The sequence below is a fragment of the Protopterus annectens genome, chromosome 6.part0 (assembly GCF_019279795.1).
Source record: "Protopterus annectens isolate FY-2018-M chromosome 6.part0, PAN1.0, whole genome shotgun sequence".
Classification (NCBI taxonomy): Eukaryota; Metazoa; Chordata; order Ceratodontiformes; family Protopteridae; genus Protopterus; species Protopterus annectens.
Window position 1 is genome coordinate 1,598,649,280 of NC_056737.1, and position 14,168 is coordinate 1,598,663,447.

Below are 14,168 nucleotides of genomic sequence, written 5' to 3' on the forward strand. Positions count from 1 at the left end.
TGGGAAATAGAAAATTCACCCTGGGGATCACTCCAGTGGCTCTGCTCGACAGAGACACTGGGAACTAAGGTCGCGTGGCACGATGCCAGGGTAATCCTCTGGGATAGGCTTGTAAAGGCTCCAGGGCCATTAGCCTAGTACACACGTATGAACCTATGTATGCAGTCCCACAATTGCAGATCTGTACATGTAATCAACTTCGAGAGGTCCCATACCTCCTTCAGAATGAGGAATATATAATCTTGGTATGCACTGATTTTTATAAATCATTTGATGAACATGGAGCATTATTCTTGTTTTCCTGTCCAGCCTATCAAAACCTTTTGGGGCCAATCACTCAAAAACTGTAAGTTAGGATAGAAAGAGCAAATTGGTTTATAGGTTGGACTTTGTTCCTAGACGTCAAAGCTGTTTTCACTATTAATTTTAGTCTTAATATTCCTTACTAAGTTTTATTCACATTTTTTCATGTTTTATTGTTGATTGTTCATCATTTCCCAAATATTTATATACTCCCCCTTGCTCAAGTTCTTTTATGTCACATTCCTGTCCCAAGCTTGATGTTTTCTTGGTGCTGCAGCTTTCCTGCTGTAAAGGTTGCTTTTGCACATTTATCAAGACCAAATAACATTCTTATGTCATCCATAAAAGTTTTGACCACTTGCAGTTGTGCTTTCAGTTCCTCATCTGACAAACTATACAGTTTTAAATCATCTACAAAAAGAAGATGAAAAGTCTTTACACTTTGTTGTTTTTTGGGAGCCATCTTGTAGCCATGACCTAATTTGTTAAGTAGACAACTTAATGGGATAAAGGCAAGACAAAATAGCAGCGGTGACAGAGTCACCCTGGAATATCCTCCTTTGAATTTGTATCCCTGTAATAATAACTTGTCCTTTATTGTGGCTTAACTGCAAAGTGGTTTGTCACTGTTTCATGGTCTTTGTAAAGTAATTGATCAATGTAGGGTGTATTTAAGCAATCTTTTGTCCATGAATGTGGAATACTGTCAGATACATTTTATAGTCTATCCATGCCATACTTAGATTCTTCGTCTTTTTACAGTTCTCCATTATGACTTTAACAACAAATGATCCTTTGCTCCATATGACTTTCTTTTATTACCCTTTTGTTCTGTTGTCATGATTTAGTTTTCTGCTAAATGACTATAAACTCTGCCAACATCAATTCCAGTGTGTACTTTACTTTATACATCGTCAGAAGGCAAGTTATCAGTCTGTAGTTTTTAGGATAGCTTTCAGGTTCGCTCTTAAGTAGGAGTATTGTTTTTCCTACTGTTAACCTGCCTGCATTTTTCTTACTCATGGCTAAATCTTCATGTAAAGAAGGTTGTCTTCATGTCATGTCATCTTCATGTAAAGAAGTTCCGGTTGTTTTACATTAAGAAGGTTTGTGGTCTGCACTGTTGTTGCAGGACAGGTAGCTTACATCCTTCTAAGCTGGGAATTGCTGATTGAAAGCTCAGTGTCTGCTATTCTAAAAGAGTATTAGTTCTGGTTTAAGCACTTGGGCTTCAGGCCAGTTATTCTACATTAAGAAAGTTTGTGGTTTGCACTCTTGTGGGAGGAGAGGCTAGATTCTGCCCTTCTGAGCTAGGAATTTCTGGTCACAGGCTTATTGTGCCTGCTTATTCGAACTGTTCCTTTCTGAAATTGGTGCACCTTGTTGCTGTAGCATAGGACCAGATTCAGCCCTGCTGAATCTAGCTTTGTTTGTATAACTTGAGCACTGATCCAGGCCATCTTTTTTGGAGAAGGTTCCCTTGCACCCTAGTAGCAGGAGTGTGCAGTTAGAACTTGTCTGTTTGAATGCTGCTGGAACAGGGCTCAGTTTTGAGTTTTTTTTCTGATTAATTGGGTAGCTTGTTTAAATCAGATTGTTCGTTTTCTATTGTTTTTTTATATTTGCATATATATTTATATATATATATATATATATATATATATATATATATATATATATATATATCTATATAAAATTGCACTTTATTCAACTGCTTTTACTGTATTTGTGTTTCTTCCTACTTCATTACTAGGGGTATTGACTACAACTCTGAAATGAGATGCATAACAATAAGCATCTTTTTATGTGCATTTAAAGTGTTTTTGATGGTATCTACTTTATTTTCTGAAAAAATATATATATATATACTTGTTTCCCGCCTTTCTAAGCTAGTATAGTCCAGTTTTCAGGTTAGTGCTGAATTCAGGGCTGTGTTACAAATCTCTGTGTTTGCCCATACCTTACTTGGATAGACATTTCTCTGTTCACCTTTGAGAGAGGGGAGTTTTGAGCAGCCTATCTATTCCTGGAGGAGTGGTTTCAGCCCAGAAAGTAGTAGTTTATTGGCCATTTTAGGCTAATTTCTATCTCTTTCATTTCCCTACTATAAAAAAACGCATTTGCCCAGTTTTGCGCTCCGATTAGCTAGGGTATAACTATTCCCAGCTCCACAAAGTCTCCTCTTCAATTTTTCCCTTGGAACTAGACAAACGTTCAACTTAAGCACTCACGCCATTCATTTCTCAGCCCGGCACTTGCTAAAAACTCATAGCAAGCACTTATAAAACCTAGCACTGCAGAAGGACAAGGCTCTCTATTCGACCTTACCAGCCATTCAGTAAAACAGTTTACTGTACTTATCAAGGCATGTCCAGAGGGCAATTTCAAGTGTTCTCTCCAGTCCAACTGGTGAATCTGGGCATTTTGAGGCAATGTTGCAACTGCCTCATGTACACAGACAACCCTCTCCTCCTACCACCAAACACTAATACATGTGAGAGATGCAATTATACAGCCAAACTGGAGGCTAATCTCTCTCAACCCAAGACTGGATCAGACAGTCAAGAGGAGAAGGGAAAAACTGCATCACTCCACCAGTCTCACATAGACCCATTAAACCAGCACTGGCAAAAAACATACATAAATACACGAAAACATACTCGGACGCTCTAAATAAAAATCTGCAAACACAACAGAGCCCTCCAAAGCAGACATTCAAGCAACCTCCACCCCCCCAGCACAAACCATGAAACACGTACTTCATCAAACCAGTGTGCCACGCAGTCACAGCCCTCAAGGCAAAATAACATACCCAACATACTAGTGATAGGTGACTCTATAGTCAGGCACACTGACGTCCCACTCACTACCCTGAATAAGGAGAAGGTTACTGTAAGCTGCCTGTCGGGTGCCAGGATCCGCCACATAACACAAGCACTCAGGTCACTCCAGAACAAGTACAAATACATCATTGTCCATGTTGGTGTGAATGACCTGAGCCGTACCTCCCTGGACTATATGAAAAGAGACATGGAAGAGCTCTCTGATCACGTAGCCCAGGCCGGTATGACCCAGTGACCCTAAGTAGCATCCTGTCCTCACCAAGAATGATACCACGGTATAAAGAAAAAATTATCAATTTCAACAACTGGCTAAGTTTCTGGTGTCATTCAAGGGGGATCCAGTGTCTGTCTGCCTGGGATGCCATGCTTGACAAGCCATGCTGCTTTGCTAGAGACAGCTTGCACCTGCCACCCTTAGGCTTTTGAATACTGGCCAAGCCTCTTGCCACCCCCATAGTGCCTTTTTTAGGCAAGGCTCAAAAGACAAACCCACCACCGTAAATAGCACAAGTAACAAAAATCTGTGGGTAATACTACTCAATGCCAGAAGTCTAAACCTCAAAATGCATGCTTTCGAGGCACTCCTCAGTATGGAGAAAATCGATATATGTGTAGTAACCAAAACCTGGTTTAAGGCTCCCGAGAGCCCCCCAGCACTACCAGGCTACAACTCATACCATACATTTCGGCCACAGAACCCGGACCGAAATACAAAAGGCGGAGGAGTATCCATATTCATCAAGGATGCCCACACCTCTAGGTTAGTGGCACAGCATGATGTTTCAGAGATTATCCACGTGCAACTAACAACGGGCAAAACTGCAATTCAAATTGTAGCCACCATGTCCCAGGACCCCCATTCTGCATTTCTGGAAAGAATGGGTAACATAAAGGTCCTACCAAACACCCTAATATTGGGTGATTTCAACTACCCAAACATTAACTGGGAGAACTACTGAAGTACTAAATCCCTTGCCCAACATTTCCTAGAATTTATAAACTCAAACGCCCTGGAACAACTGGTCAACACTCCCACCAGAAGTGACAACATATTGGACCCGGTCATCGCCAACAAGGGCGACCGGTGTTCCACACCGGAGGTCACCCCCTCACTGGTTAGATCTGACCATAAACAAATCACTTTGGATATCCACATTCCGCCCCCACCCCCGGACAAGGAAACCACCTTGAAAAACTTTTCAAAAGCAAACTTCACGTTACTTAAGACGGAGGTGGAAAGTTTCAAAGCCCCTATGCTAAAGGATAATGCTGTCCAAGCTGCAAAATCCTTTACTAATGCATTCTACAGGCACCTACAAGAATGCATGGATCGTGCTACCCCAAGCAAAACCAAGACTCACTCCTCCATGAAAAGGAAACCAGTCTGGTGGACCCCTGCCATAAACTAGCTATATAATAGAAGGAGGAAACTAGTATAGAAAAGAGTAAAATCCCAAGAAGGGACAACATCCCTACTCAGTATCAGAAAGAAACTACGATCTCTCATAAAATCGTCCTAGGTGAGCTTTGAAAGGAAACTTGCCAAGGACTCCAAAGATAACCACAAGGCATTCTTTAGCTATGTCAAGAATCTAAGTGGCAATGCTCAGATTTGCTCGGAGTTACTGCAGAATGGCACAAAATACACTGAACCAAATGATATTGCCAACATCCTGGCAGACAGGTTCAGTGCAAAGTTCACCCCCCTCTCACCCCTAAAAGGGCCCATAATCATACCAGAAGAATGTAGAGCCCCTGAAATCATAGACACTCAGGTTAAAATAGCCCTCTCCAAAGCCAAAAACACAGCATCAATGGGACCGGACGGTGTCCCAGGCTGCGTTCTACACATGCTCAAAGACGAACTAACACATCACCTAAACACACTGTTCAAACTCAGCCTCTCTACAGGCTATGTACCCATAGAGTGGTGCACAGAAATGGTTATTCCACTCCACAAAGGTGGAGCCACAACAGACCCTGAGAGCTATTTCCCTATAAGCCTGACTAGCTTGGTCTGCGAGGCTATGGAGCGCATCATCATGGAACTCATTAACAGAGACATTGGGAACCTACAAACACTGGACCCTACCCAGTTCGGCTTTAAGGGCAGATCATGCCTCCTAAACCTGGTGGACTTCTTTGAGACAGTTACCAAGGCTATAGACAAGGGAACGGTGGTACACACAGCCTGCCTAGACCTCGCAAAGGCCTTCAACACCATTCCCCACCAGCCTGAAGATAAACCCCTATGTCACAAGATGGGTTGTCAATTCGCTCACGGACAGAACCCACATGGTGAGAGCTGCAAGAGCTAGGTCTGACTCTAAACCGGTGACAAGTGGCATTCCCCAGGGCTCAGTCCTAGGACCCCTCCTGTTCGGCATATACTTCTCAGAGGTACAGACAAGCACAGGAGGACTATGGCTGACCAAGTTAGCAGATGACTGCAAACTAGGGGCTATAATTGACTCACCTGCTGACACAGACATCCTCCAAAAGAGTCTCATTGAGATGAATACCTGGTGTCAAAATTATGGCCTCAAGCTAAATGCCAAAAAGTGCATAGTTATTCCCTTTGGAAATAACAAAGTACCTACAAACTACCACATAGGTGGTAGTCCCCTAAATACAGAAAACGTAATAAGGGATCTGGGGACCCAAGTAGATAGTAATCTCTCCTTTGATAATCACATTGCCAAAGTGGTTAGAAAATCCTTCTATATGGCCCACCTAATCCCAAAAGGGTTTGCATCCAGATCAAAAGAGGTAATTGTGCCCCTCTACTCATCAATCATCAGACCCATTATAGAGTACAATGCCCCATTTGGGATGTACCTTACAAGACACCTGCAACAGCTGGAAAGACCACAGAAGTACCTCACCAAGAGGATCACTGGCCTCAGATGCCCTATGCAGCTCGACTGAAGAAACTCCAGCTGTACTCTGTTGCATACTGCCTGCTCAGAGGTGATCTCTGCCTGATATACAAGGCCATGTCCAACCCAGAATTGATGGACATGCTCCACCTAAAGAAAACCTTATCCCCTCGAGCCACACGCTCTAGGGATCTAAACCTCACCACAACAATAAATAGGATGTGCTGGAGGGATAGATTCCTGTCCTAGAGACTTCCCATGCTTTGGAACAAGATTCCAATCTACATTAGGCAGAGCTCCTCGCTAACACTCTTTAAGTGAAACCTTGACGAGTCGATGGGAACCGGAAAGTTTACCCCGGGGATCACTTCAGTGGCTGTGCTGGACAGAGGCACAGGGAACTAATCTAATGGGGCGGCAAAAGCCAACACATTCTGGCTAGGCTTATAAATGCCTTTGGGCAGATAGCCTAGTACCTACCTATGAACCTATAAGATGTTAATACTTTTAGCCAGAAGTTCTGGGGATTTCCAGTTAGAAGCTTTTCTTAACTTTGCTACAATCTGTCTGGCCGTTCATGCCATTTCATATCCTGTACATTTGAACTTCTTATTCTGTCTTATATGTTCATAGGTTGGTACTAGGCTATCGGCCCTAGGGCCCCCTATACAAGCCTAGCCATAACAATTCCCTGGATATTTCTTCCCACAATATTTACTTCCCTGGATCCCTCTCTAGCAGGCAACTGACGTGATCCCCGAGGTGAATTTCCCATCTCCCATCCAGTTGTCAAGGTTCCTTTTGAAGAGGGCCAAGGAGGCGCTCTGCTTGACATGTATGGGCAGTCTGTTCCAGAGTATGGAGAGTCTCTGGGTCAGGAACTTATCCGTCCAGCATGTTTTGTTCATTGTGATGAAAAGGTTTAGATCCCTGGAGTGTGTGGCTCTGAGGGATTGAGATTTCTTTAAGTGGAGCATGTCCAACAGCTCAGGGTTTGACATAGCCTTGTATGTTAAGCAGAGATCACCTCTGAGTAGACGATATGCCACAGAGTATAGCTGGAGTTTTTTTAGATGGTCAGTATAGGGCATCTGTTTTAGGCCTGTGATTCTTTTAGTGAGGTATTTCTGTGGCCTTTCCAGCTGTTGCAGATGTCTTGTGAGGTGCATACCAAACAGGGGCGTTGTACTCTATAATGAGTCTAATGAGGATGAGTACAGTGGGACAATGACCTCCTTTTTTCTGGATGAAAAGCCCTTAGTGATGAGATGTGCCACATAGAAGGATTTCCTGACTGTTGTGGCAATGTGGTTATTGAAGGTGAGACCACTGTCCACCTATGTCCCTAAGTCTCTCATCACACTTTCAGTGTTTAGTGTGCTGCCATATGTGGTAATTCATGGGCACATGGTTTTTCCCAAAGGGAATGACTATACATTTCTTGGCATTAAGCTTGAGCCCATGGCTCTGGCACCAAAAATTTGTTTCTGTATGGCCCTTTTGTCAAAAAATTAAGTTCTTTTTCTTCTATCTTCTATACATTTAGTATCTTTGTTATGTTCCTAAGGATCTACATAGATATTTCTCCAAAATGTATCTATTTCTTCTTTTTTTGGTGGTGTTTCAATTCTTTTTGCCTTGTTTTCCAATTCTCCGTAAAACTTTTTTGTGTCATCAGTAAATTACTTAATGTATACTTTTCCTTTATATTTATCTGCATATCTTAGTTTTTCATGCCTGTGCAAATATCTTTATTTAATTATTTACGATAGTGCACACTAGACCCTGATCTGTTCTGATACTGCACTTTGCACTTTTATCAGTTCTATCTTTCTGAATATTTTTTGTGATCTGTTCCCTCATATGTACTCTTTTAATAGTGACACTTTTTGTCTTAATTGCTTTATATTTTGCTCTATTCAGTACTTCTGTGATGACTGTGCCTTGGCCCAGCAATCAAGGAGCCTCAATCCTCACCACTAACACCAGGGAGGTTGTCTCCTAGAAGAGGAAAGGATGACTAATACACACAGTAAAGTACAATTTCCCTTAAGTGCACACAAAGATCACAGTCAGTTTGGGTCTGGTTGCTCCTTTGCTCACCAGGTCCCCAGTAAGACTCCCCACTGGCACAGCTATAGGGTCCAGATCTCAGCCTAACTGGGCAAGCTAAAACCTCCAGTACCCTCTCTGTCTAACCAGTGCTTCGTGTCCCTGCCAAGTAGCTGACACAATACACACACACTTTGAGATAAGTATTTATACAACTTCACAGACACTCTTGGGAAAGGCTGACACAGATTCTCCAACTGTGCCCCTTTACCCAGACTATATGGTAGTAATTACTGCCACCACCCAGTTAATAATATCAGCTACTAAAAGGCCCTTAAAAGGGTGTCCAGTTATTACTGTGCAATATTAATATCCAATGGTAGTATGACTAACAGTCAAGGCTTACTTTAGAGTGGCCTATTACAATAACCTCTATACATATGCAATGTACTCTAGAGCTTATCTCTACACAAATCAGCCACAGGTAGAAGGTTTTAGAAATATTTAATAATAAATAATTAAAACACAAGACAAAACTACTACATCACAGAGATATCTAAGAGTTCAGAGATCACATTGAAACTTAAAGTAATACAGTAGGACAGGTCTGATTTCAAAGAAAAATAACTAATTAATCTTTACTAGCTTTAACTATTCCTACAAGAAAGAAATCACAGTGCTAAAACTTACATGTGAGCACAAGGCAGAGTGCTGATAAGTTAGATGTCCGTAGTTAAAATGCTTCCAGTCTCTTGTGAGAAATAGTATTTAAACTTTACTCACAAACATGTCTCTAAGGCCCTCCCAAAATTACATCATTTTTGACACTTAGGTTTTCCCAGTATTCATATTGCATCATCTTAACACCTGGTCTGAGTTCTCAGGCAACAAATTGCATTATTTAGCAATCTAACACCCCTCAGAAACTTACAATACAAGACATTTCACATGTATATGCTAGCAGAAACCAGTGCAATAAAGCACCTTCCACATCTAAATTCTGATCATAAACTTTTGCCTTAAAACAATGGGCATGAAATCTTCATCCAGCTGCCATGGAGCCGAATTCTAACATTAAAGAGATTCATAAGATCTTTTCAACTTAAAAAGACACATTTGAAATACTTGGTTTTCCTTACAGCAGATGGCAATGTTGCAACAATCTTGAAGTTCACATTTTACAGTGTTCTTTACACTCAGGAAACATGCCTGTATTTTACATTTATTATCAAGAAAACATGCCTGTATTTTACATTTCTTTACAAATATCAGAATTATATATCAAATTCTATTTGACTAGGCTGGCAGCCTTCGCCCATCTCTCCCCAATTGTCCCAACTTCCATGACGGTATTCTATTTCTTCCCTTCCTTTCCCTTACTACCCTGTGTTTTTGTGGTAAGACTATCTGTTATTAATTTAGCTGCACAGTAATATATCCTATTTACTTCTGTTATATCACATAAATCTCTATGGACGGGCATAATTACCGTATTCATCTGTTTTATTAAACTTGTAACTTTTGGGGTTTTATTGACTTTTTGTAGTTTATTTCTTTTATTGATCTTAATATGTCTGTCCATTTCTAGTAAATTAAGTAACTCTTCTCTTAAATCCTTTTCTTCTGAACTGGGGGCACATTCTTTGTTCTCCATTTCCTGTGGGCATTCTATAGAAAGTTTCAGAGAATCTTCCAGTGCCACATCCTCTTCAGTTTCATCCTGTGTCATCTGTTGCTGTTTCATATAGGAGCTCACTGGCTTATCACTTCACAACATTTACTGCTTCAGAGTTGCAACAGTTTCCTGTCCCTTCTCTTTTTTATACTGGTTTTCTGTGAAAGACTCCAAAGTATTTTCATATGGCAACTGGTCAGATGTTTCCCACTCCACTGGTTTCACCTTAATTTGGGGATCCATTGCTGTGGTGTTATCTGAGTTAGATTTTCTACGCTAAATCCTTCACTTCACAGGTAATCCATAACCTCAGTTTCTATTTTTTTTAACTTCTCCATTATTAATCCTCTTTTCTACTTTTCCTCTTTGTATTGTAAAATTTTCCATGTCTGGTTGCCTTTGCCTATATTTCTATTCAAAGACTAGGGATCACTCAGCAACTCCTTTTATATTGTATACTTGATAATTTATGTTATTTCTTACCCACATAATTGTCAGTATAAATGGATGCAAAGTAATAATTTTAAGATCGTGGCGTATCTTATCCCAGTCATTTTTCCGTAATTAAACATTGCTGATAAAGATCTTAAATTATTCCTAACTTATATTTCATTTATTTTTTTCTGTCAAATTCCCATTATTGTGATGCTCAGTTATTTTAATAGATGCTCATATCCCAATAACCCTTTATCTGCACACATACTTGCCCGACATATTGCATGTGGACAGCAGCATCGTTAATTTAACCAGGATTCTCTTCCTCTGGAAGTAGTAATAATACTCATTCCTCCTTATTTCGTGTTGAATTTAAAATATCACATATTTAAAGATTCACAGTTTATACATAGCACTCCTCTATTCATAATATAAACTTGTATGAATCTCACAGAAAATACTCCTGTGAAATTCTCAGTATCATTCCTGTAGTACAGTTTTAGCTTTCTTTGCAATATTAATCTCATCATAGTTAATATCTCATTATTAAGATCTCTTCTTAATAAATATGTTTCACAGTACATAGGCTTTATACAGTATATATAAAAAGAAATACTGAAATAAATTCATATGTTATAACATTATAGTCAGACACACAGGCACAGCTGCGCTCATGAGGCTTAAATTTTTACTATTGTTTATTAGCCATAATAAATACTAATAATTTTGCATTCACTTATCCATCATCAAAAAAGCTGAGACTGGCACTTAAACAAGTAAAAAATCAAATAGAACCCTCATTCTGTACCATTAGTCTTGATGTTTACATCAGTAACTAAACTTAAAACAGTTTTGTAGAGTGATCTCTTGCTGCTCCAAGTTATGCATACTCATCAGTGTATTATTTCTTTCTAATAAAAGAATAATAAAGCCCATCAACTAAATGACCTATCTCATACTGTCTCGGTGGTTTGTTCTAGAGCACTCTTACTCCTCTATCCAACTAATTTTGATCATCTCTTTCCTCCTCCACCTCATCTGAACTGGAAGAGTCCCTGGATTTACAGTTCCCATTTATTCAGCCCTGGACTACATGAAAAGAGACATGGAGGAGCTCTCCGATCTTGTAGCCTAGGCAGGTATGACCCTAGCCCTGAGTAGCATCCTGCCGTCACCCAGAATGATACCACAGTACAAGGACAAAATGATTGACTTCAACAATTGGGTCAGCTTCTGGTGTCATTCTAAGGGAATCCAGTATCTGTCTGCATGGGATGACATGATCGACAGACCACAATGCTTTGCCAAAGATGGCCTGCACCTGTCACCCTTGGGATTCCGGATACTGGCTAAAGCTCTTGCCACCCCTATAGTGCCTTTTTTAGGCAAAGTTCAAATGACAAATTCACCACTGTAACAGGTACAAGCAAGCAAAATCTGAGGGTAATGCTACTCTGGTAGAAGTCTAAACTTCAAAATGCATTCACTCGAGGCACTTCTTAAAATGGAGAACATCGACATCTGTGCAGTGACAGAGACTTGGTTCAAGGCTCCAGAGAGCACCGCTGCATTACCAGGCTATAATTCATACCACACCTTTCGGCCACCTAACCTGGACTGAAACACTAAAGGCGGTGGCGTGTCCATATTCATTAAGGATATCCACACCTCCAGGCTTGTTTCTCAGCATAATGCATCTGAGATTATCTAAGTGAAACTAACTCTGGACAAGACCGCAATCCAAATTGTAGCTTGTTACAAATCCCCCACCATGCCCCAGGATTCCCACTCCACATTTCTTGATGCACTGGAAAATATTGGGGTACAACCCAACACCCTAATAATGGGCAATTTCAACTACCCCACCATCAGTTGTATTAACCATGTACCAACTCTTTTGCTCAACGTTTTCTGGAATTCATAAATTCTAACGCCTTGGATCAGCTTATCCACACCCCCACCAGGGGCAGCAATATTGTAGACATGGTCATTACCAACATGGGCGACTGGTGTTCCACACCAGAGGTCAATTCCTTGTTGGTCAAATCCAACCACAAGCTAATTACCCTAGACATCCACATCCTGCCCCTACACCCCATTAAGGAAACCACCATAAAAAAGTTCTCCAAAGCCAACTTCACACTTCTTAAGACAGAAGGGCAAACTTCACGACACCCATGCAGACGGGCAGTAGAGGTACGACTGCTGAATCCTACACAAATGCACTTCATAAGCACTTACAGGAGTGCATGGATCATGCTATCCCTAACAGAACCAAGATGCTATCCTCCAAAAAAAGGAAGCCAATCTGGTGGCCCCCTGTCATAAACAAACTCTACAACAGAAGAAAGAAACTGTTGCAAAAAAGAGTAAAATCCCATGATTTGGAGGAACTCCCTGGTCAGCCTCTGTAAGAAGCTGAGATCCCTCATAAAATCCTCCAAAGCTGGTTATGAAAACAAAATCACCACCGATTCTAAAGGTAACCGCAAAGTATTCTATAGCTATGTCAAGAATCTCAGTGACAACACTCAGATCTGTTCTGAGTTGCAGCACAATGGCACTAAATGTATAGAACCAACTGATATTGCCAACATCCTGGCAGATAGGTTCAGTGCTAACTTTATCCCCTAAAGGACCCATCTCTATACCGGAAGAATGCAAAGTTCCTGTAATCACGGCTGCACAGGTAAAAACTACACACTCCAAAGCCAAGAACACAGCATCCATGGGACCTGACAACATCCCAGGCTGCATTCTACATGAACTACAGAATGAACTGGCACCCCACCTAAGCACCATGTTCAGTCATAGCCTCACCTCAGGCTTTGTGCCCACTGAATGGTGCACAGTGACGGCTATCCCACTCCACAAAGGGGGAGCCACCACGGACCCCGGGAACTACCGCCCCATTAGCCTAACAAGCCTGGTCTGCAAGGCCATGGAACGTATCATCATAGAACTTATAAAGAAAGACATTGATAATCTCCAAACTCTGGACCCCACCCAGTTCAGTTTTGTAAAAGACAGATCATGTCTCCTAAACCTGATAGACTTCTTTGAAGCAATCACCAAAGCCGTAGACGAGGGTATGGTGGTTCACACAGCCTCTCTAGATCTCGCCAAAGCTTTTGACACCATCCCCCACTCTGGAATTATAGATAAACTCACTAAACTAGGTATAAATCCCTATGTCACAAGATGGGTTGACAACTGGCTGACTGACAAAACCCACACTGTGAAAGTAGCAGACTCCAAATCCGACTTCAGACCATTGACAAGTGGAATACCACAGGGTTCAGTCCTGGGTCCTCTCTTGTTTGGTATCTACTTTTCTGTAGTACAGGCTAACACAGAAGGTCTTTGGCTAACAAAGTTTGCAGATAACTGCAAACTAGGAGCCATAATCGAAAACCTAATGATGTGGACGTCCTACAAAAGGGCCTCACTAAGACAGATGCCTTGTGTCATAGCCATGGCCTCAAGCTCAATGCCAAAAAGTGCATTGTCATCCCCTTTGGTAAAAACTCTGTACCCATGAGCTACCACATAAGTGGTAGTCTACTTAACACCGAAAGTGTGAGACCTTGGGACACTAGTGGACAGTAGTCTCTTCTCTAATAATCACATCACCACAGTAGTCAGGAAATCCTTCTACATGGCACACCTCATAACAAAAGGTTTCTCATCCAGGAAAAAAGAGGTCATTGTTCCCCTCTACTCATCACTCATTAGACCCATTATAGAGTACAATGCCCATTTAGGTATGTACCTCACAAGATATCTACAACAACTGGAAAGGCCGCAGAAATACCTCAGAATTAGGATTACCAGCCTGAAACAGATGCCATACGCAGACAGTCTCAAAAAACTCCAGTTTTTTCTGTCGCAGATTGCCTACTCAGAGGAGATCTCTGCCGAACATACAAAGTTATGTCAAACCCAAAGCTGTTGGACATGCTGCACTTAAAGAAAAAACAA

The 14,168-nt window shown here is 41.2% G+C and overlaps 1 protein-coding gene across 2 annotated transcripts in view; it reads left to right on the forward strand.

The window, feature by feature from the left end:
* Positions 1 to 14,168, forward strand: part of USP40 (ubiquitin specific peptidase 40) — a 3,368,940-nt gene that overhangs the window by 3,246,470 nt on the left and 108,302 nt on the right. The window lies entirely within an intron of this gene.